Genomic DNA, 23,727 nt, shown 5'->3' with positions numbered 1-23,727 from the left:
ACTACTGTAATGCAGTGAGCGCCAATACTGCCAGCTAAATAAGGCACTAACTATTGATAGGCATAGTAGGCAAATGAAAGATTTTGATAGAGAACAAACAATGTATTTACATTAATAATGTTCAAAAAATGGTTCAAATGGCTCTGAGCACTATGGGATTTAACAGCTGGGGTCATCAGTCCCCTAGAACTTAAAACTACGTAAACCTAACTAACCTAAGGACATCACACACATCCATGCCCGAGGCAGGATTCGAACCCGCGACCGTAGCAGTCGCGCGGTTCCGGACTGCGCGCCTAGAACCGCGAGACCACCGCGGCCGGCAATAATGTTCAAAAGTCATCATATATACAGGGTGTTACGAAAAGGTACGGCCAAACTTTAAGGAAACGTTCCTCACACACAAAGAAAGAAAATATGTTATGTGGACATGTGTCCGGAAACGCTTACTTTCCATGTTAGAGCTCATTTTATTGCTTCTCTTCAAATCACATTAATCATGACCTGGAAACACACAGCAACGGAACATTTGCACTGAAATGAGGATTGACACATTGTTGGATGAACCATTCGCAGAAGTGTACCCGTGGAGACCAATCAGCTGCTGATGCCTGCACACGCTGTACATGGTACGGAAACAACTGGTTCTCCGGTAGCACTCTCCATACAGTGACGTGGTCAACGTTACCTTGTACAGCAGCAACTTCTCTGACGCTGACCGAGCGAGGTGGCGCAGTGGTTAGACACTGGACTCGCATTCGGGAGGACGACGGTTCAATCCCGCGTCCGGCCATCCTGATTTAGGTTTTCCGTGATTTTCCTCAATCGCTCCAGGCAAATGCCGGGATGGTTCGTTTCAAAGGGCACGGCCGACTTCCTTCCCCGTCCTTCCCTAATCCGATGAGACCGATGACCTCGCTGTCTGGTCTCCTTCCCCAAAAGAACCAACCAACCAACCTGACGCTGACATTAGGGTTATCGTCAACTGCACGAAGAATTGCCTCGTCCATTGCAGGTGTCCTCGTCGTTCTAGGTCTTCCCCAGTCGTGAGTCATAGGCTGGAATGTTCCGTGCTCCCTAAGACGCCGATCAATTGCTTCGAACGTCTTCCTGTCGGGACACCTTCGTTCTGGAAATCTGTCTCGATACAAACGTACCGCGCCACGGCTATTGCACCGTGCTAATCCATACATCATATGGGCATCTGCCAACTCCGCATTTGTAAACATTGCACTGACTGCAAAACCACGTTCGTGATGAACACTAACCTGTTGATGCTACGTACTGATGTTCTTGATGCAAGTACTGTAGAGCAATGAGTAGCATGTCAACACAAGCACCGAAGTCAACATTACCTTCCTTCAATTGGGCCAACTGGTGGTGAATCGAGGAAGTACAGTACATACTGACGAAACTAAAATGAGCTCTAACATGTAAATTAAGCGTTTCCGGACACATGTCCACATAACATCTTTTCTTTATTTGTGTGTGAGCAATGTTTCCTGAAAGTTTGGCCGTACCTTTTTGTAACACCCTGTATATCTATCAATTCATGATATCCATCTTTAGAATTTTCCTTTTTCTGGCGGACAGACGTCCGCTTATAGCAACCTGTCAAAACTCTGGCATCTCTCTCTCCAAATCCACCACTGGTGGCGGCTCACCTCCAACTGCACAATGCTACGCGCTGTTCACATCCAACTGCCCAACACTACAATAGCGAATATTCCAACAATGCCAACCAGCGACAGACTGCACACAGCACAGTCAGTGATTTTCATAGAGAGCGCTACGTGGCGTTACCAACATAAAAACCTAAACAGTCTACTTACAAGGTGTAAAAGGTGGCGAGGCTATAAGTAACCTTCAAAATGGCGCCTGTACCGGAGGTGCACTCCAAGCAGAGGCCTGTCTTTTGGCGAAAAACCAGAGTATCGCAGATATTCACAGGTGTTTATGTCTATGAAGACTTGGCAGTGAAGAAAAGCACGGCGATTCATTAGGTGAGGTGTCTGTCATCATCTCAGTAAGGTTGTGCAAACCTGTCCAATCTCCCCCGTGCCGACCGGTCGCATACAGCTGACTCCTGCGGACACTCTCATTCAAAGTGATCGACGAATCACAGTCAAACAACTCGCTGCACAACTGGACGTGTCTGTTGGTAGTGCCATCAGTTGAGATACTCAAAGGTGTGAGCCCACTTGTTGTTCGCCGCCTAAAAGGATACCACAAAGAGAAACAAAGGACAATAATGGCGACTCTGTTCAAATGTGTGTGAAATCTTATGGGACTTAACTGCTAAGGTTATCAGTCCCTAAGCTTACACACTACTTAACCTAACTTATCCTAAGGACAAACACACACACCCAAGCCCGACGGAGGACTCGGCCCTCCTCAGGGACCAGCCACACAGTTCATGACTGCAGCGCCTGAGACCGCTCGGCTAATCCCGCGCGACAGTGGCGACTGTCTTTTGGGACTCTGAGCAGGTTATTCTGTTGATATCCTCCCTCACTGTGCAACGATCAGCTCTGAAGTACATTGTGCTACCCTAACGAAACTGAAGAAACGACTTCATCGCGTTCGTCGCTACAAAAAGGGAAACGAACTTCTCCCATTCCACACAAGGCCTCACACATCCGTGCATCCGAGTGGAGCTCACAAAACTTCATTGCACTGTTCTTCCTCATCCACCATAGAGCCCGGACCTCGCACCTTCCGACTACCATCTGTTTGGCCCAAAAAAGGATGCACTCCGCGGGTAGCAGTGCTAGGGTGACGGGGAGATTATAGAGACAGTTGACCAGTAGACTGATTCAGGCTCTCCCAGTAAGGTGGCGTAAGTCTGTCACATTCAAAGGAGATTATGTTGAAAATTAGGGTTTTGTAGCCAAAAAAATGGGGAATAATGTGGTGTACTGGAATCCTGCATGGAACTAAACTGCTTTCAGAGAAAAAAGTGTTGCATCACTCATTGAATGCCCCTCGTACAACCGTGAGAAAGATGAGCAAAATCGGTGACTCAATAGGGTGTATTCTTCCCCGGTAAACGGTCTTTCACTGTCGCCTGATGTACGCACAGTAAATTAAATTACGCGCTCGGGCGAAATCGCCAAATGAAGAGCGATGCGATGTGGGTCAGCTGAGCGACGGGAAAACGGCTGCGCGAGAAAGGCTGGGATGACGCAACAGCGGTAGCTGAACTGTGAACGCTGCTAGTGGCGGTGTCCGCCCAGCATAGCGAGTGAGGAGGGACAGCTGTAAAAGCCGGCCAGCCTCAGCGAGGTGGCAGTTGCGGTGGACGCGCTGAGCAGAGAGCGCATGCGCCGAGTGCGGGATGCCGGCCGCTTGCCCTCGGGTCCGCGGCAAAGCCAACGCATGGTAAGAGTAACCGCCGATTCACACTGGACCGTCACGTCACACTGATTTCAGAGTGTATTCACCCTAGACGTCACGTTACGTCACGTCACTTCGCTTAGCGCAGTACCGAACGGTGATAGTGACGTTATGAGTTACCATCCGTGATACAAAAAAGTCGAAGCATAGTGTCGGAATGGAGGAACTAACAACGATAGGTTTATTATCGATCAAAAAAAACCACATAACGAATAGTCTTGATCAGTTTTGTATGGTATATTGCAGAGAAGTGAAACAACATCTCAAAACATCGGCATTTATTTGCTAGCGAAAATATGTATGTATGAAGAATCAAATCACATTTATAAGGAAATACTTAACAACCTCTTTGCCTTATCCATTACGTTTTCTCTCTATGTAGCAAATAATGTAGTAAATAACTGTATTTTTCTCCTTCAGTGGAGCTGACTTTTCCATTTAATTAAAAGTTATTTAATGAAAATTGCTTCATCAATTCATGTTCTTATTTACACACAGTACAGGCGTCAGCCATTTGAAATGCATTGTGAAATGTTTTGACGTGAAGTGACGTGACGTGACACGACGGCAAGTGTGAACTGGCTTTAGGCCTGCACCTCGCACCTTATACGAGCGCGACGACTCCAGACAGGGCCCAAGTGACCCAATCGGCAGCTTGGAGCACCAATCAGACAGGGACACGGGAAGCGCCTACGTGTGAAATTTAAAGTGCACAATAACAAATGCAAGAACGTTCCACTAGATATGGGTCCACTGCAAATGTGTGGTTTAGAGCAGCCACGGACTTCAGTAGTAAACATTGTCTACATCTATGTCTACTACACCTACATCTACTTCTAAATGTATACTTCACAAATCACCTTACGGTGTGTGGCGGAGGGTACTTTGTGTCCAGTGTCACTTCCCCGTTTCCCTGTTCCAGTTACGGGCAGAAGAATTGCTGGTAAGTCACCGTGTGGGCTCGAATCTCTCTAAGTTTACATTGATAGCCTTTTCGGGAGAAGGAGGAAGCATTATATTAGTTGACCCTTCCAGAAATATACGCTCTCGGGATTTGAACGGTACACCAAGCCGTGGTGCAGAGCGCCTCTCTTGCAGCATTTGTCACTGGAGTTGCCTCAGCAAGAAGCTTTCATGCTTAGTACATGAACCTGTAACGAAACGTGCTGCTATTCAAAGGACCATGTCTACTTCCCCTATCAGTCCTATCTGGTAACGCTGTCAGTCTGACGAACAGTATTCAAGTATTGGTCAAACAAGAGTTTTGCAAGCTACTCCCTTTATTCAATGATATGTTATGAAGATTCATCCAATGAATCTGTCTGGCATCTGCCTTACCCACAATTAATTTTATGCGAACGTTCCATTTCAAATCGCTCCATACCCATAATCCACGTATTTTATGGAAGCAACGGCTTCCAGTGACTGTTCTGCAATCGTATAATCATACAACAAGGTTCCTTTTGTCTGTGTATTCATAATACGTTATTACATTTGATTAAGCTGAGGGTCAGTTGCCACTCTGTGCACCAAGTGTCGATCCTCTGAACGTCTTCCTGCATTTCGCTACAATTTTCTAGCATTGTGACTGCACTATACACACCAGCATCATTCGAGAAAAGCCTCTCGTGACTTTCCATATTATCTAATAGAAGTTTCGTACTCTCTCCCTCTGTCTCTCTCTCTCTCTTTCCCTCCCTTCTCAGCTGATAGCCTTCCCTGGATGCGGATAAACCAAGACCTGACAGACCTCGTGTACTAACGGAGAGTGACTGTCGAGCGCTGCAGATGACTGGTAAAAAATCGCACGCAGTCTGCAGAACGAATCAGTCGTGAGTTCCAAAGCGGTACCAGCAGTCCAGCTAGCCCAATGCCTGTGCGTAGGGAGTTAAAAAGAATGGGGTACAATAATCGAGCAGCTTCTCTTAGACCGACACATTTCTGTAGTCAGTATTAAACGACACCTGAGGGCAGCGCCACTGGACGGTGGATGACTGGAAACGAATGATTCGGAGTGAGGACTCACACCTTCCACTGTGACAATCCGATGGAACGGTTTGGCTTTGGCGAGTGCCTGGAGGACATGATCTGACTTCATATTTCGTGCAACAATGATGCCTGGAGGAGGTGGTGTTACGGTGGGGGGCATGTATTGTGGTTTGGGTGTGGTCCCGTTATTGCGCTTAAGAAAACGCTAAATGCAGGACGACACAAACATATTTTACAGCATTGTGACTGCATGCAGTACAGAAACAGTTAGAGACTGGAAAGTAGCACAGGACACACCAATATTCAAGCAAGGAAATAAGAGTAATCCATTGAATTACAGACCCATAACACTGACCTCAATTTGCAGAACGATTTTAGAGCATATACTGTACTCTAACATTATGAATCACCTTGAAGAAAATGACTTACAGATACATAAGAAAATATCGTTCTTATGAAACGCAGCTAGCTCTTTATTCCCATGAAGTAATGAGTGCGGTCGACAAGGGATCTCAGATAGATTCCATATTCCTAGATTTCCAGAAGACTTTTGATACCGTTCCTCACAAGCGACTATTAATCAAATTGAGTGCATATGGAGTATCGTCTCAGTTGTGTGACTGGATTCGTGATTTCCTCTCAGAGAGGCCACAGTTCGTAGTGAACTTAGAAGATGCGACAAACCCACTAAATCATCGAGTAGAACAGGAGTGATATCTGGCGTTCCGCAAGGTAGTGTCATTGACCCTCTGCTGTTTCTTATTTACATAAATGATCTAGGTGATAATCTGAGCAGTCCTCTTAGATTGTTTGCAGATGACGCTGTAATTTACCGTCTAGTAAAATCATCAGACGATAAATTCCAATTACAATATGATCTAGAGAGAATTTCTGTAAGGTGCGAAAAGTGGCAATTGGTACTAAACAAAGAAAAGTGCGTGGTCATCCACATGGGTACTTAAAGAAATCCGATAAATTTTCGGTATACGATAAATCGCACAAATCTAAGGGCTGTCAATTCGACTAAATACCTAGGAATTACGATTACGAGCAACTTAAATTGGAAAGACCACATAGATAATATTGTGGGGAAGGCGAAACAAAGACTGCGCTCTGTTGGCAGGACACTTAGAAGATGCGACAAACCCACTAAACAGACAGCCTACATTACACTCGTCCGTCCTCTGCTGGAATATTGCTGCGCGGTGTGGGATCCTTACTAGTAGGATTGACGGAGGACATCGAAAAAGTGCAAAGAAGGGCAGCTCGTTTCGTGTTATCACGCAGTAGGAGGGAAAGTGTCACTGATATGCTACGCGAGTTGGGGTGGCAGTCACCGAAACACAGGCGGTTTTCTTTGCGGCGAGATCTATTTATGAAATTTCAGTCACCAACTTTCTCTTCCGAATGCGAAAATATTTTTTGACACCCACCTATGTATGGAGAAGTGATCATCATAATAAAATAAGAGAAATCAGAGCTCGAACGGAAAGATTTAGGTGTTCCTTTTTCCCACGCGCCATTCTAGAGTGGAATGGTAGAGAAGTAGTATGAAAATGGTTCGATGAACCCTCTGCCAGGCACTTAAGTGTGAATTGCAGAGTAACCATGTAGATGTAGATGTTGTTTGTGTCAGCATGACTATGCACCCTGTCGTAAAGCAACATCTTAGAGGCAATGGTTTGTGGACAACAGCATTCCTACCCCGACTCCTGACCTGAACAGCTTTAGGATGAAAATATCCACGGGTGTACTGTCGGTCTATAGTGTCCAACGGGCACAATATTTCGGCGATCATACATGTCGCCATCATCAGGTGAACTGACGGACTGAGCTCCTGTGAACGTGCCGGCACGGAGATCCGTACGCTATGGCTGCTCACAGGGAAATGGGTTCGGTCGCGGCGGCGGCCGATTTAAATACCCTCCGCCCGCAGCGCGCTCCCTCCGCTGTCCGCGCCCCGCGCCACGGTCGCGCGGTGGAACAGATTGCGACGGCGTCTGAGATGACGTCAGAGTGATGGCTTTGTCCGCCGTGGTCGCCACAACTATACGTTTGCTCGGTTTACTCTTGATTAACCCAATCGCTAGTTCCCAAGCCTTGCGAAGATTATAGCCACAGTCACGGTTTATGAGGTCGTCATTGGTGCGAATTTCGATGGCCTCTCTAACAACGCTGTACCAGTATCTCGACGTCTGTACCAGAATCCTCGTGCGTTCATACTCCATAGCGTGATTTTCCGACAAACAATGTTCAGCGACCGCCGACTTGCTCGGATACATCAGTCGAGTGTGCCTCTGGTGTCCACGACATCGATCCTCGACGGTACGCATCATCTGACCAATATACGACTTGCCACATTGACACGGAATCTGGTACACGCCGGCCTTCCTCAAACCGAGGTCATCTTTGGCGCTCCACACCAGTGCACGAGTTTTATTCGGAGGACAAAACATAGTTCCGACCCGGTGTTTCTTCAAAATGCGGGCGATTTTCCCCGAGAGTGCGCCTGTATATGGAATAAACGCAGTGCCTACCTCCTCCCTCGTGATTTCATCCATTTCCACAGGTTGTGCTGTAGTGGTTGGGCGGAGAGCACGTTGAATCTGCTACTCTGAGTACCCATTTTTTTCGAAATACAGTTCTCAGATGTTCCAATTCCTGGGGTAGACTCTCTGCGTTAGAGATTGCGCGCGCCCTATGTACTAGTTTTAAGTACCCCATTCCTCTGTGAAGGGTGGTGGCAGCTGTCTGCGTGCAAATACAGATCAGTGTGCGTTGTCTTCCGATACACCCCATGAACTAGGGTGCCGTCAGCCCTTCTCTTGACCAAGACGTCAAGGAAAGGTAATTTACCCTCCGTTTCAGTCTCCGTAGTGAATTTGATGTTGGGGTGTATAGAGTTTAGAAGTGTAAGGAAGTCAAGGAGTTTATCAATACCATGTGGCCAGATGACGAACGTGTCGTCCACGTAACGGAAAAAGCAAGTATATTTCCATACGGATGACGACAGGGCTTCCTCCTCGAAGTTATCCATGTACAAATTCGCTACCACCGGTGAGAGTGGGCTACCTACGATCTCAGACGCCGTCGCAATTTGTTCCACCGCGCGACCGTGGCGCGGGGCGCGCACAGCGGAGGGAGTGCGCCGCGGGCGGAGGGTATTTAAATCGGCCGCCGCCACGACCGAACCCTGTTTCCTGTGAGCAGCCATAGCGTACGGATCTCCGTGCCGGCACGTTCACAGGAGCTCAGTCCGTCAGTTCACCTGATGATGGCGACATGTATGATCGCCGAAATATTGTGCCCATTGGACACTGTAGACCGGCAGTACACCCGTGGATATTTTGACTATCAAAAACGCCAGGAGAAACTCAAGAATCACAGCTTTAGGATGTACTACAACGTTGACATCTCTTCAGACCCCAGTGTCCTGTATTACTATCTTGTGTGTTTTCGGGTCCAAAATCTTTCAGACACCTTCTTGAAAGTGTCCCCAGTAGAATTAAAGCTGTCATAAAGATAAAGTGTGGATGTACCCAGTCATCATGTCCATTACCAGGCGTCCGGATACTTCTGATGAGGTAGTTCACCTGTCGCCATGACGTCGCAACTTTGGTTCAAATGGTTCAAATGGCTCTGAGCACTATGGGACTTAACATTTGAGGTCATCAGTCCCATAGACTTAGAACTACTTAAACGTAACTAACCTAAGGACATCACACAGAGCCGAGCGGTTCTAGGCGCAACAGTCTGGAACCGCGCGACCGCTACGGTCGCAGGTTGGAATCCTGCCTCGGGCATGGATGTGTGTGATGTCCTTAGGTTAGTTAGGTTTAAGTAGTTCTAAGTTCTAGGGGACTGATGACCTTAGAAGTTAAGTCCCATAGTGCTCAGAGCCATTTGAACCATTTGACATCACACTTATCCATGCCCGAGGCAGGATTCGAACCTGCGACCGTAGCAGCAGCGTGTTTCCAGACTGAAGCGCCTAGAACCGCTCGGCCACATTGGACGGCCGCAACTTTGGACTTCAAGAGTCTGCTGCTAACTAACTTAAATCAGACTATAAATGGGACGAGGTTGCGATCTTCATTAAGAATTTAAAAAGATTATTTCAGTCCTACCACAGTTATAATGTTAAACTCGTAAAACCTGATCAGATTAAAACTGACCCGCTGTAGCATTTCTCAATAAAAAATAAAAAAAATTTATATTATTATTGGTTAGATAGATATGAATGGAATGTTAATAGATTTTATCTCTGCTACTAAACGCGACTTTTAAGAAAGCATTGAATAATAATGTAAGTACTGTGTGAGAAAACTACATGAATGTCTCTTGTTTTCCTGGAGGCAATACCATTGAAGTGATAAAACATGACACAGGAAAATTTTACTCTCTTTTCTAATTAAGCATAACTCTGCCTTCCAGCATCGTCATTATCAGACCGGCGAGTGCGTTGGTAGACGACATTGTTTCGAGGCCAATGACCGATCTGAATATTACTCGGTCCGCGTAATAACATTGCCCGGATTTTAAAAGAAAAAGATCGGTAAAAATGATCACAGGGACGTATGAATTATAATTTGATGGATTAAACGGTGAATGAACAATAACCATATTCGGCCGTGACCACCAAACAATGTGCCAGCAACTTCTCTTCGATGCAACCTGAAATTGGACTACAAAATGCATAATAAAATCACATATAATATGACTATCAAGGAAAGCGATCTTCAAATGAAACACGGTTACTTAACATCAAATTAGCATAATTATTCAACAAAAGCGTGTAAGTGACACTTACACAGCTTATCTCGGTAGCGGAGGACAAAAGAGGGAGCGCGAACAAGTCGCGTTCCGCTTTTTTTATATCGATAGACAAACGAATGTACCTACTACTTTTGTTTCACAGCGTTTACTTTAAACATTTTAACTCATAGATAATTCTTTACAAAATTATTTATGAACAATTAAAATACGTCATCTCATAAGTACATCATTTCTGTCAATTAATATACAAATTTATCTATATATGTAAAATTATTTATAATATTTTAAGGCGTTAGTTAAAATTGGGGCTACGCATTTATAAAATAACATTTCACAGTTCCGGATAAATAGGAGTCAATCTTTGGACACACATCACAAGAATCGGAATACCTCATCGAATAAAAGTTACAAATCGATTTATAAATTTGAAAAAAAGTCAGCCTAAGTTGTCTTGGACTACTTCCGTTGGCAGTCCACTTCTCTGACATCATCTCCGTCGTGACGATACGGTATTCCGTAGTGTGTTGGTCAATAGCAAATATTTTTCTACTTGTTAGCGCTATTTCCAGCAACATGACTTCCCGCGCCGCCAATATTCCGGCACCAATGCGTACACCACACACATGACTCACACTCAGACGAGTCACTTGTACTTACTGTTGGGGTGGCGTGTGTCTGAAGATTGAAGCTTGCTCTACCGAAGCGCGTCGGTTGTATAGTGATGAGATTTCGGGTGATTAACATTATATGCGTAGTTTAAGCGAATATTTTCTTAAATTATTGATGGACCTGCTCGACTGCTCTCGTCAAAGCCCCGCTTTGAGCCGCACAGAACGACTTTGAGGTGAACTGTAGAGTTAGTTATGTGCTACTGAAGTTCACACGTGAACCAGACAACGGTGCCCGCCACGCTACATGAATAAAATAGGAAACAAATTCGTCCTTCCACGTACTAGAATTTCTGGGGTGTCTTTCCGAAAATTAAACTACGCCATAGTAGAATAATAGGACTAAATACAATTAACTGCGCAAATAACATCTTTGTAACGAACAACACTAGAAGCCAGAATCTTTTAACCACGTAGGTCATCTCTGCGCACAAGGCTAGGGAAAAAAGGACAGTCGTCCTGTCCTGTACGAGAACACACTATTCTTATTCTATGTTTGTGTGAGTTGCAAATATCGTATCAACGGAATCTAGATAAGCAGATACGGCAGTGTGACGTCTCGTGTTCGGCACTGATAAGCATAGCGATGTGAGGAGTTCATTATCATCTGGTGTCAGTATCGGCTCGCCGCGCCTCGCAACATACGGCAGGCGGAATTATCTGGAAGACACGGATCTGCCAGGTACGCACGTGATTGTCACTTAGGGTAGGCTCTACCTAACTCTAGAGTGATTCGGTATTTTAAATACCAACTTCAGACGAATAATGGAAGGTAATAATTTAACAATCTTGACTATTTTACGACTGAAAAGTGTGCAGCCCTTCCATAACACAGACACAAATATTGTATCCTTAACACGTGTAACATCTTGCTGTGTCAATATATTGAAGTATATGACGTTTTTAATGGAAGTTGTACTTTTTTAACAGTATTATCTAGCTCGCGGGGATAGAAGTACAGATATAAATGTTAAAGTTCATAGCGAAAATTTCGAGCAAGAACAACTCTGAATGGTGTAAAACTTGAAATCGAAGTCTACAGTCAAAGCAAATTTCGTTCCTATTGGGCTTCATTTTCTACTCGTCAAATTTGCGGAAGATTCAAAAAAATGGTTCAAATGGCTCTGAGCACTATGGGACTTAACATCTATGGCCATCAGTCCCCTAGAACTTAGAACTACTTAAACCTAACTAACCTAAGGACAGCACACAACACCCAGTCATCACGAGGCAGAGAAAATCCCTGACCCCGCCGGGAATCGAACCCGGAAGGTTCATGTCGTCTGTTAACTAGAACATTAATATTTGCTCCTCTTGCATTTTTATTCCCGTAGAACTTTTTCTTTAATTTTTCGCAGACAGACTTGCTGTTGATCGTGGATGTACTATAGTGAATAAAAATTTAACTAGAACACCAGTCAGCCATAAATCTGCTTAATTATATATTTCTGGATGAACAAAATGTTGAACCTGCAAAATCCATCTTCAGCCAGCTTTTGCAGGCTTATATGTTGAAACCTCTTAATGCAGCCTGTTAATCGAGCATAATATGAAACGTTCCCCTAAACGAAAAGACCATATCTTAAAATCACGCGTCTACTTAACGAGTACCGTGATTACCCTATTAAGGCTACCGTGCGTTTCAGTTAAACAAAAAGCAACAAACGATGTTCTCATTTTCTAGCCTCCAAAGACATTTTAAAACTTATATTAAACTGAAGCAAATATTGTTGCATCTAGTTTTCACTTTCTTTTCGAACAATTCCTCTTAGTGTCAGTGGATAAAAATAAATTACTACTTTTCTGTCTACTACTTCTGGTTTTCATTGTTTTGAATATAAATTTCACTTTTATTAGCAATTTATATTTATCTATAACCCTGTATAACCCCATTACAGTTAACACTGAATTCGAATATTGTAAGTAGGCTGTTTAGGTTTTTATATTGGTAACGCCACGCAGTCCTCTGTATGAAAATCACTGGCTGTGCTGTGTGCAGTCTGTGGCTAGTTTGCATTGTTGTCTGCCATTGTAGTGTTGGGCAGTTGGCTGTTAACAGCGCGTAGCGTTGCGCAGTTGGAGGCGAGCCGCCAGCAGTGGTGGATGTGGGGAAGTGAGATGGCGGATTTTTGAGAGTGGATAATCTGGAGGTGTGTCCATCAGAAACAGTACATTTGTACGAATGGATGTCATGAACTGCTATATATACTATGACTATTAAGGTAAATACATTGTTTGTTCTCTATTAAAATCTTTCATTTGCTAACTATGCCTATCAGTAATTAGTGCCTTCCGTAGTTTGAATCTTTTATTTAGCTGGCCGTAGTGGCGCTCGCTGCATAGCAGTAGTTCGAGTAACGTAGATTTTTGTGAGGTAAGTGATTTGTGAAAGGTATAGGTTAAAGTTAGACAGGGCCATTCTTTTGTAGGGATTATTGAAAGTCAGATTGCGTTGCGCTAAAAATATTATGTGTCAGTTTAAGCACAGTCATATATAATTTTTCTAAGGGGACGTTTCGATATGTAGTCTTGTCCACGATTATATGAAAAGATGCCAGTTGCTCTTTCAATTAGATTTAACCTTACGCCCTGATTCTATCGATCGTATGATTCCCTTTAGTTTTGAACTTTAGTACTACGGAAAATATGGGATGCATCTTTTGCCATATCTAATGGACTTCGTGAAGCTACATTGCTTCTTATCAAGAGCGGGGAATGCCTCTCTATTGGTACCGCTGAGTGCAATGTCGGGATGATAGTATAATGAAATTCGACCCAATGATGTATCTACAATACACAACGGAATCTGACTAAACGGCTTTAGTACGACTGATTAGGCAATGAATTTCATAAATAATTTATAAAACATTTCTGAAGCTGGACAGCTATTCTCAATGACAACAGTATATGGAAAGGAGTGGGGGGAATGCACATAGGGGAAAAGTCTTCTCCATGAGAAAAAACATTTCTTAACACAAGATATTCTCTTCTCGAATTTTAGCATTCATCAAACAAAGCAAACCACCTTAATATTATGGTTCACTAACAAAAAAAGGATCGTGTCATCAAAAGGATGGGATACAGATGCTCCCGTGAACGTCATCTGTTTGTGGATGTCGTGAATTGTCAAGTGCTTCCTTCGAAGACTTGAATGCAACTCCTTGCATTCAGGTCTTCGAAGGAAGCACCTGACAATTCACGACATCCAGAAACAGATGGCCCCAGTGTGCTCACATCGAGCATTTTTGAGAGGTGCGTACGGAGCCTGAAGATGGCATACTGAATTGCCGAAACTGGTAGCGAAAATAAAATAAAATAACTTACCAATTTGCACGGCTGTTTGGCGAATTTCTTTGTTAAGCACTCAAGAATCGGTCGTACAAGTGTTTTGTAAGCCATTTCTTTCGTAGATTAATTACATTTAACGAATCTCTAATATTCAAAAGTAAGCTACGCATTGTTATGCCAGGTTTCTCTACACTTCAACGAGCCACAGATACATGACATTATTTTGGAACATAGTTGCCAAGTCTCTGTAAACGGTCGGAACGTCCTACCAGTTGTTCAGTTCCCCGACGACAGAAATCCACTCCGTCATGGAGGCATTGGAGACCGCTATGTGAACGTCTGATCGCTGGAAAAATTTTTTCCCCAGATTTTCTTTTACCTTGCCGAAAAGATGGAAATCATATGGTGCAAGATCTGAAATGTATGGTGGATGCTTTCAAAACTAGCATCGAAAACGTTGGAGCAAAGCTTGTGCTATGTGCTCCGTGTGGGTTGTTCCTTTGCCGAGCAGGAGAACAATGCCTTTGCTTAACTTTCCACGTCACTTCTTTATGGCGTTGTGCTGCGATGTCAGTTTTGCGCAGAACGAGTCGGCGTTAATGGCTGTACCCCTTGTCGTAAACTCTACGTATACGACTCCTTCACGGTCGAAGAAAGCGGTGGTCATGGCCGTCCCTGTTGACAGTGCAGTTTCTCATTTCTTCCGCAAAGGCAAGGAGGAGGGGTGTGTCCATTCCAAAGACCCATGTTTCATTGATCTAAACGAAGGGGGTTAGGAAATCATTACCATCTACTCAGTATCTCTAAGGGAAGTCCAGAGATGCCAGAAACCTTGCTCGGAATTAGTTCCTCGATGCTTTGCCATTGTCGTCTGTAGTTATGTCGATAGCCTTCCTTCCCGATAGGCATCGCCCACGTCTATACGGCCTTGATTAAAACCAGTGCACTTAAAAAAAAAGGACAATGGCAGTGCTTTTGCAGTAGATGTACAGAGACAATCACTACATTTGCAGTATAGTTCATTATTTGTTTTAGTAGAAAACTACATTGTAATTAACATTATCTAGCATTACAATAGTTTCCAAACTTCCTTGAGTTCGTGGCTTCTGTAGTCTTCCCGGCTTCTTGCTTTTCTCTTGATATCAGTAGCAAAGTGTCTGCCTTTCATAAACCAAGAGCGTAAATAATCAATAGTTTGATACATCTGCAGTGAGAGACCAGTCAGTTTAACGAACATCAGATTAGTAATGACAGAAATATGGAATGAAATTCTTTAAGGTGTGATAGTGAGAGTCATTTGCGAAAATCTAGATTCACATTCGCTAGCACATATGTGAACATATTTCACTGCATTGGGAAGAGGAATGAGGGATGCTGGCATTTTCTTCTCCGTCAAATAATCTCGAAAACCTCTAAGTTCTCCTCCCTCTGGAAGGCCAAAATGACGAATTAGGTTTTTACACTTGTTTCACTGTATGTTATTACAGGATTTTCAGGCCAAGTCGATGAGTCGAACATTTCCGCACATTCAGAGACAGCAATATCCTCTATCTATAGAAAGTGGTTCTCCTTCCACTATTTTAGCCGATCATGAAATCTGCTGGGTTCAGGAACCCATTATAAAATCCCAGGGATTCCAAACATTACAGTAGTACGTTATAAATAGCTTCAGCAGTACAATTATGTAGCTCTACTACATCAATGAAAATATTTGTGAGCTCTCTCAAGTCAGGGTGTTTGGTTATTAAAGATGATAATTGATTAATTGTTGTGTTCTCATAACAACTAATGATATTTTTGATCTTGTCAAATTGTTTCAATAACTGTTTTTCATTTTTTTGCGGTCTGATTAATAATGTTAGTATACGCATTTCCAGAAAGTGAAATGCTGCCCATGTCTATTCCGTTAAGTTCTGGCAGATCAACTGCTTCTTTTGCGCGACTTTAAAAGGAGAGTGAAATATATTTGCTTCATCTCCAGTTCGTTTTAAAACGCCCTTGTGCAAGTATTTTCCAAAGTCTTCTCGTTAGCACAAAGTAATATTTGGGTGAGCGGAACTTCCTTTATGTTTAAATATTTTTTTCCCACTAACAGACTATTGGAAACTTGGAAATTACTTAATCTAAGTTAAGCTAACTTACATTAACGAAACACACACACACTCATGCCCCAGGGAGGACTCGAACCTCCGACAAGGGGAGCTGCGCGAACCGCGGCAAGGCGCCTTAGACTAACCGACTCTCTCTTCTTTTATTGAGTCACCTTTAGATGATACAGAGAAGGCAGCCCAAGTTAGTACAATAGTCATGCCTCGTTTATTTTTTTCTATGCCCAGATCTCCTACTTCTTTGCAAATAAGTTATTTTTTTCTTTTTGTAACGATTAACCAATCATTTTCTTTACAAAAACCGATTTCTTTATCCAAAGTCCAACATTCTGGACGATCATTTGATATCCATCGTAAACACGTTCGCTTAATGTATTTTCACACTTGGTTCAGTGTTCAGGTTTAGATTTTCGCTTTTATCTTCCACCGATAACGTCGAAATTGACGTCTTTTCACCCGCACAAGATTTATTGGCAAGTTAAGCTTTTTAGATGTAGGAGAGTAAGTATGGTACACTCCTGGAAATTGAAATAATAACACCGTGAATTCATTGTCCCAGGAAGGGGAAACTTTATTGACACATTCCTGGGGTCAGATACATCACATGATCACACTGACAGAACCACAGGCACATTGACACAGGCAACAGAGCATGCACAATGTCGGCACTAGTACAGTGTATATCCACCTTTCGCAGCAATGCAGGCTGCTATTCTCCCATGGAGACGATCGTAGAGATGCTGGATGTAGTCCTGTGGAACGGCTTGCCATGCCATTTCCACCTGGCGCCTCGGTTGGACCAGCGTTCGTGCTGGACGTGCAGACCGCGTGAGACGACGCTTCATCCAGTCCCAAACATGCTCAATGGGGGACAGATCCGGAGATCTTGCTGGCCAGGGTAGTTGACTTACACCTTCTAGAGCACGTTGGGTGGCACGGGATACATGCGGACGTGCATTGTCCTGTTGGAACAGCAAGTTCCCTTGCCGGTCTAGGAATGGTAGAACGATGGGTTCGATGACGGTTTGGATGTACCGTGCACTATTCAGTGTCCCCTCGACGATCACCAGTGGTGTACGGCCAGTGTAGGAGATCGCTCCCCACACCATGATGCCGGGTGTTGGCCCTGTGTGCCTCGGTCGTAAGCAGTCCTGATTGTGGCGCTCACCTGCACGGCGCCAAACACGCATACGACCATCATTGGCACCAAGGCAGAAGCGACTCTCATCGCTGAAGACGACACGTCTCCATTCGTCCCTCCATTCACGCCTGTCGCGACACCACTGGAGGCGGGCTGCACGATGTTGGGGCGTGAGCGGAAGACGGCCTAACGGTGTGCGGGACCGTAGCCCAGCTTCATGGAGACGGTTGCGAATGGTCCTCGCCGATACCCCAGGAGCAACAGTGTCCCTAATTTGCTGGGAAGTGGCGGTGCGGTCCCCTACGGCACTGCGTAGGATCCTACGGTCTTGGCGTGCATCCGTGCGTCGCTGCGGACCGGTCCCAGGTCGACGGGCACGTGCACTTTCCGCCGACCACTGGCGACAACATCGATGTACTGTGGAGACCTCACGCCCCACTTGTTGAGCAATTCGGCGGTACGTCCACCCGGCCTCCCGCATGCCCACTATACGCCCTCGCTCAAAGTCCGTCAACTGCACATACGGTTCACGTCCACGCTGTCGCGGCATGCTACCAGTGTTAAAGACTGCGATGGAGCTCCGTATGCCACGGCAAACTGGCTGACATTGACGGCGGCGGTGCACAAATGCTGCGCAGCTAGCGCCATTCGACGGCCAACACCGCGGTTCCTGGTGTGTCCGCTGTGCCGTGCGTGTGATCATTGCTTGTACAGCCCTCTCGCAGTGTCCGGAGCAAGTATGGTGGGTCTGACACACCGGTGTCAATGTGTTCTTTTTTCCATTTCCAGGAGTGTAGTTTGTTATCTTGCTGCCCATCTGACCTTAACCTGCACAATCGTGCATACAACCAACAAGAAGGGAGCAGTAAGTGAATAAACCAAGTATGCTGCGTCCTGTGTATCGGCTCACTCACAGAACAAGAAAGTAGACTCACTGACTGGCTGCCAGCGATTCAGTTGTCGAGAACGGTTGCCTGCTGATTGGGAACGTTCGAAACAGTTTAACGTATCGCTTGTCTCACCACAGACCGCCCTGGCATCGTTCATATTGCGAGTACCAAAATGAAAAAAAATGAAATACATCCGATTTACGTCCGTGAAATAGACTCTTAGCGAACTTCTAAGTTCCCCAACATCGGAATAAAGTTACTCTGCGGACAGAGAAGTTTAGTGGTACGCGGCCCCCAGAGTTCTTCCAGAAAAAGAGCAATGGTTGACACCACTTCAGTACGGCTGCACGTGACATTGCATTTGGTCCATGCGCTGCCAGAATTTCACAGTAAATGAGTGCGTAATATAGAAATTTTGCCCAAAAGAATCGCACCGTCCTGGGTACTTCACCTACGGTGTACATTCCAGTTGCCGCGCCATGCCGGCCGAGGTGGCCGAGCGGTTCTAGACGCTATAGTCTGGAACCGCGGGACCGCTACGGTCGCAGGTTCGAATCCTGCCTCGGGCATGGGTGTGTGTAATGTCCTTAGGTTAGTTAGGTTTAAGTAGTTCTAAGTTCTAGGGGACTGATGACCTCAGAAGTTAAGTCCCATAGTGCTCAGAGCCATTTGAACATTTTTTGCCGCGCCATTTCCCTCGGACACTGTGATGCTCCTGTTACCCATACTACAGCAGAACTGTGTCTGCAGGAAATCCCGAACACGCACTCTCTTCTGACAATGTTCCATTCTTGTTGCGCAGTTGTCTTAGCGTGGGATGGCAAGTGTAACTTTCTTGTCACTACGTGTTTCGCAGTGGTTTCCAGTGGTTTGTCGCTGCTATTGTAATTGAACAGTTGTGGCTTCCCTCGCCTGTTTATGCACAATGCGTTACATTTATTTAGGTTGAGGGGCAACTGACAGCCTGCGCATCGAAGTCGACCCTTAGCAGGTCTTCTTACATTTCGGTACAGTGTAATAGCGTTGCTACCTTCCTACAGACAATAGCGTTTCCTGCGAACAGCCTGAAGGAGCTTCCGGAGTTATCCTATAGGTCACTTTTATTAATAATAGTCTTGTATTATACTACTTTTTTTGAAAGTTGATGAAATAATTTGTATCGTAAATCTGTGAAGATGAGTTAATTCAAATAATCGGTATACTCGAGACAAGGTTGGTTCTCTTTTGAGATGTACACTCCTGGAAATGGAAAAAAGAACACATTGACACCGGTGTGTCAGACCCACCATACTTGCTCCGGACACTGCGACAGGGCTGTACAAGGAATGATCACACGCACGGCACAGTGGACACACCAGGAACCGCGGTGTTGGCCGTCGAATGGCGCTAGCTGCGCAGCATTTGTGCACCGCCGCCGTCAGTGTCAGCCAGTTTGCCGTGGCATACGGAGCTCCATCGCAGTCTTTAACACTGGTAGCATGCCGCGACAGCGTGGACGTGAACCGTATGTGCAGTTGACGGACTTTGAGCGAGGGCGTATAGTGGGCATGCGGGAGGCCGGGTGGACGTACCGCCGAATTGCTCAACACTTGGGGCGTGAGGTCTCCACAGTACATCGATGTTGTCGCCAGTGGTCGGCGGAAGGTGCACGTGCCCGTCGACCTGGGACCGGACCGCAGCGACGCACGGATGCACGGAGTGCCGCAGGGGACCACACCGCCACTTCCCAGCAAATTAGGGACACTGTTGCTCCTGGGGTATCGGCGAGGACCATTCGCAACCGTCTCCATGAAGCTGGGCTACGGTCCCGCACACCGTTAGGCCGTCTTCCGCTCACGCCCCAACATCGTGCAGCCCGCCTCCAGTGGTGTCGCGACAGGCGTGAATGGAGGGACGAATGGAGACGTGTCGTCTTCAGCGATGAGAGTCGCTTCTGCCTTGGTGCCAATGATGGTCGTATGCGTGTTTGGCGCCGTGCAGGTGAGCGCCACAATCAGGACTGCATACGACCGAGGCACACAGGGCCAACACCCGGCATCATGGTGTGGGGAGCGATCTCCTGCACTGGCCGTACACCACTGGTGATCGTCGAGGGGACACTGAATAGTGCACGGTACATCCAAACCGTCATCGAACCCATCGTTCTACCATTCCTAGACCGGCAAGGGAACTTGCTGTTCCAACAGGACAATGCACGTCCGCATGTATCCCGTGCCACCCAACGTGCTCTAGAAGGTGTAAGTCAACTACCCTGGCCAGCAAGATCTCCGGATCTGTCCCCCATTGAGCATGTTTGGGACTGGATGAAGCGTCGTCTCACGCGGTCTGCACGTCCAGCACGAACGCTGGTCCAACTGAGGCGCCAGGTGGAAATGGCATGGCAAGCCGTTCCACAGGACTACATCCAGCATCTCTACGATCGTCTCCATGGGAGAATAGCAGCCTGCATTGCTGCGAACGGTGGATATACACTGTACTAGTGCCGACATTGTGCATGCTCTGTTGCCTGTGTCAATGTGCCTGTGGTTCTGTCAGTGTGATCATGTGATGTATCTGACCCCAGGAATGTGTCAATAAAGTTTCCCCTTCCTGGGACAATGAATTCACGGTGTTCTTATTTCAATTTCCAGGAGTGTATTTTGATAAAATGTCCCGTTTTGTGTACTAAATGAACAATGGGAAGCTACACCCTCAGTTTCATCAGTGAAGAGCAGCAGGAACAGCGGGACCCAGATACAAACCGATAATCACTACATCTTCTGAGGGTTCTGCTCCCCGAGAATTTCTGACGTTTCAGTTATCGGGTTTGATCTATACGTTTTTGGTGGGTACTTTTACCGTCTCCTCTCTGGATTGTCTTCTTTTCTCAAAGTTTTCGTTCCCTGTGTTTATCTAGCGGCTAAGCAGCCAGTAATTGTGGCCACATCTTGGTTGCTCGGTGACGGATTTTCCACATCCAGGACCGACAGTCTGGCGCTTCTAGAAGTTCACGTCTTATCGTAGACGAGTGGTTTCCAATCAGGGGTAAAATGAAATTCTGTAAGAGGTAAAAGGAAAAGTCTTCGGCTGCGTTTCGGTCACGAAATGAAATTTGAAACTTTCCCTTTGAATGTAAAGAAAGACTGTGCTGATAAATTTCTACGTTATTTGATACTGAAACAGCTGAGTAAAACTGAACGTACTCAGACAGTTTTATCTTTATTTATTCTGATCATTTCTAAACTGACACACAATATTTTAGCGCAACGCAGTCTGAATTTTAATAATCCCTACAAAAGAATAGCCCTGACTAACAATAACCTATACCCTTCATGAATCACTTTTCTCACCAAAATCTTCGTTACTCGAACTACTGCAATACAGCGAACACCAATACTGCCAGATAAATAAAAGATTCTAACTACTGAAGGCACTAACTAGTGATAGGCATATAGTTAGCAAATGAAAGATTCTGATAGAGAACAATGTATTTACCTTAATAATGTTCAAAAGTCATAATATATATTCGTGACATCCATTTTGACAAATATCCTTATTCTGACGGACACACGTCCAGATCGTCCGCTCATATTAACATCTCAAAACTCTGGCATCTCTCTCCCCACATCCAGCACTGCTGGCGGCTCACCTCCAACTGCCCAACGCTACGCGCTGTTCACATCCGAGAAACGTTGCGTATAATTCATCACTTCCGCAAAATCGTCAATGTATTGTTTATCAGAATTTCAAAGAGCAACGAGAATTCCGAAGAGAGGGTATCGTTGTCGTATTATTGATCAGAATCTCATTGTGCAATGAGTTATCCGTGAAAAATAGTCATTTAGTATAAGACTAATTATATGTTGTAAGTCTTAAGCTTGCATTGGTGCGCATTCACAACACGTCATTGCCACCAAGGAGATTAAACAGTTGTAGTTTGAAAGGGATAAGGTAACTGATTATTTTGGGGTTGGGTTGTTTGGGGAAGGAGACCAAACAGCGGGGTCATCGGTCTCTTCGGATTAGGGAAGGATGGGGCAGTAAGTCGACCGTGCCATTTCAGAGGAACCATCCCAGCATTTGCCTGGAGTGACTTAGGGAAATCAGGATGGCCGGACGCGGGATTGAACCGTCGTCCTCCCGAATGCGAGTCCAGTGTCTAACCACTGCGCCACCTCGCTCGGTCGGTAACTGATTAAAATGATGCTAGCTTTCTTAGCTGAATGTAACTGGTTTTATATTCAACTATGACGTGTTGGTTAAAAATAGATTTAGGTCCCTTAAATGGTTTAACTTTATACTTACTTAAGGGGTTTCAGTACACAAAGCGAAATATCTATTTCCCTATTTGAACAGACCCGTCGACAGTCTTCCTGATTGGTTTCTACATAACTGAAATGGCGGTTAACGGTGCCAACTGCTGCTTAACGACCAAACTGCATAATAAAATAAAGTAACTGCAAGAAAATTAGTTAAAGTACGTTTTAAATAACGTTCGAATAGGCACAATTATCCATTTCTGTGGATTTATTTTCTGCTTTCAGTACAAATATGAAATCCTTAAGTTTGTGAGTCGTAATTATTTAAAACAAAGCTAGGTTCTATGACCAAATTTAGATTTGTAAGTAATTGCAAGCGACGGTACAAAACTCCTATTCCAAAAGAAACTTCCCGGTACCAAAATTATCGTTGTTAAAATTACGGGATGGTTCCAAAATTAGCAAATACGCTACGTGTGCATATAATTTTTGACAGTGTGGCTACACGAAACATTACCTTAAATAAATTAACCTTGGAAATCGATTTAGATAAGGAGTGAACGGAAATTGGAAGTCTTTCTTTGCACAAAATGGAGTACATTGTCACAGACAATGCAGGCTCTCGCCTAACGAAACGATATATGTCAGATACATTATATTAAATTCCTTTTCTTCACTGACAACGATTATACGCAAATATATATTGTAATTTCAGAGGAGGTAAATTTCCTCTAGTGACAGCTCCTGGCTGCAGATGATTGAACATGGAATCTGATAGGTGTCTCTTCCAGTGCCTACTAACTCTGCAGCGCTGCCTGGCGCTAGGCTCGTGATGAATAGGGATTCAGTACCGGAAAAAGAAAGAACAAAGTAGAAATATCTCATTCTGTCCGCTAAATTCCCAACAAAAGCAAAACGAGGATAATGTAATGTAGTTACATTATGTCGGGTGATGCTGAGGGAATTAGATTAGGAAATGAGACACTTAAAGTAGTAAAGGAGTTTTGCTATTTGGGGAGCAAAATAACTGATGATGGTCGAAGTAGAGAGGATATAGAATGTAGACTGGCAATGGCAAGGAAAGCGTTTCTGAAGAAGAGAAATTTGTTAACATCGAGTATAGATTTAAGTGTCAGGAAGTCATTTCTGAAAGTATTTGTATGGAGTGTAGCCATGTATGGAAGTGAAACATGGACAGTAAATAGTTTGGACAAGAAGAGAATAGAAACTTTC

At 44.9% G+C, this 23,727-nt stretch overlaps 1 protein-coding gene across 2 annotated transcripts in view; it reads left to right on the top strand.

The window, feature by feature from the left end:
- The first annotated feature begins 3,311 nt into the window (after nt 1–3,311).
- LOC126091963 (phospholipase A1 member A-like) overlaps nt 3,312–23,727 on the top strand; it is a 154,313-nt gene continuing 133,897 nt past the window's right edge. The window contains exon 1 of one of the 2 annotated variants that reach the window (XM_049907313.1): nt 3,312–3,381. The gene's annotated coding sequence lies outside the window, so the exon portion shown is untranslated. Of the gene's footprint in view, nt 3,382–11,465; nt 11,512–23,727 lie in introns of those variants that run through there. The other variant, XM_049907312.1, reaches the window with a different exon arrangement.

This window comes from Schistocerca cancellata, chromosome 7 (genome assembly GCF_023864275.1).
Source record: "Schistocerca cancellata isolate TAMUIC-IGC-003103 chromosome 7, iqSchCanc2.1, whole genome shotgun sequence".
In the NCBI taxonomy this organism is placed as follows: domain Eukaryota; kingdom Metazoa; phylum Arthropoda; class Insecta; order Orthoptera; family Acrididae; genus Schistocerca; species Schistocerca cancellata.
This window is presented reverse-complemented; position numbering and strand designations above follow the sequence as displayed.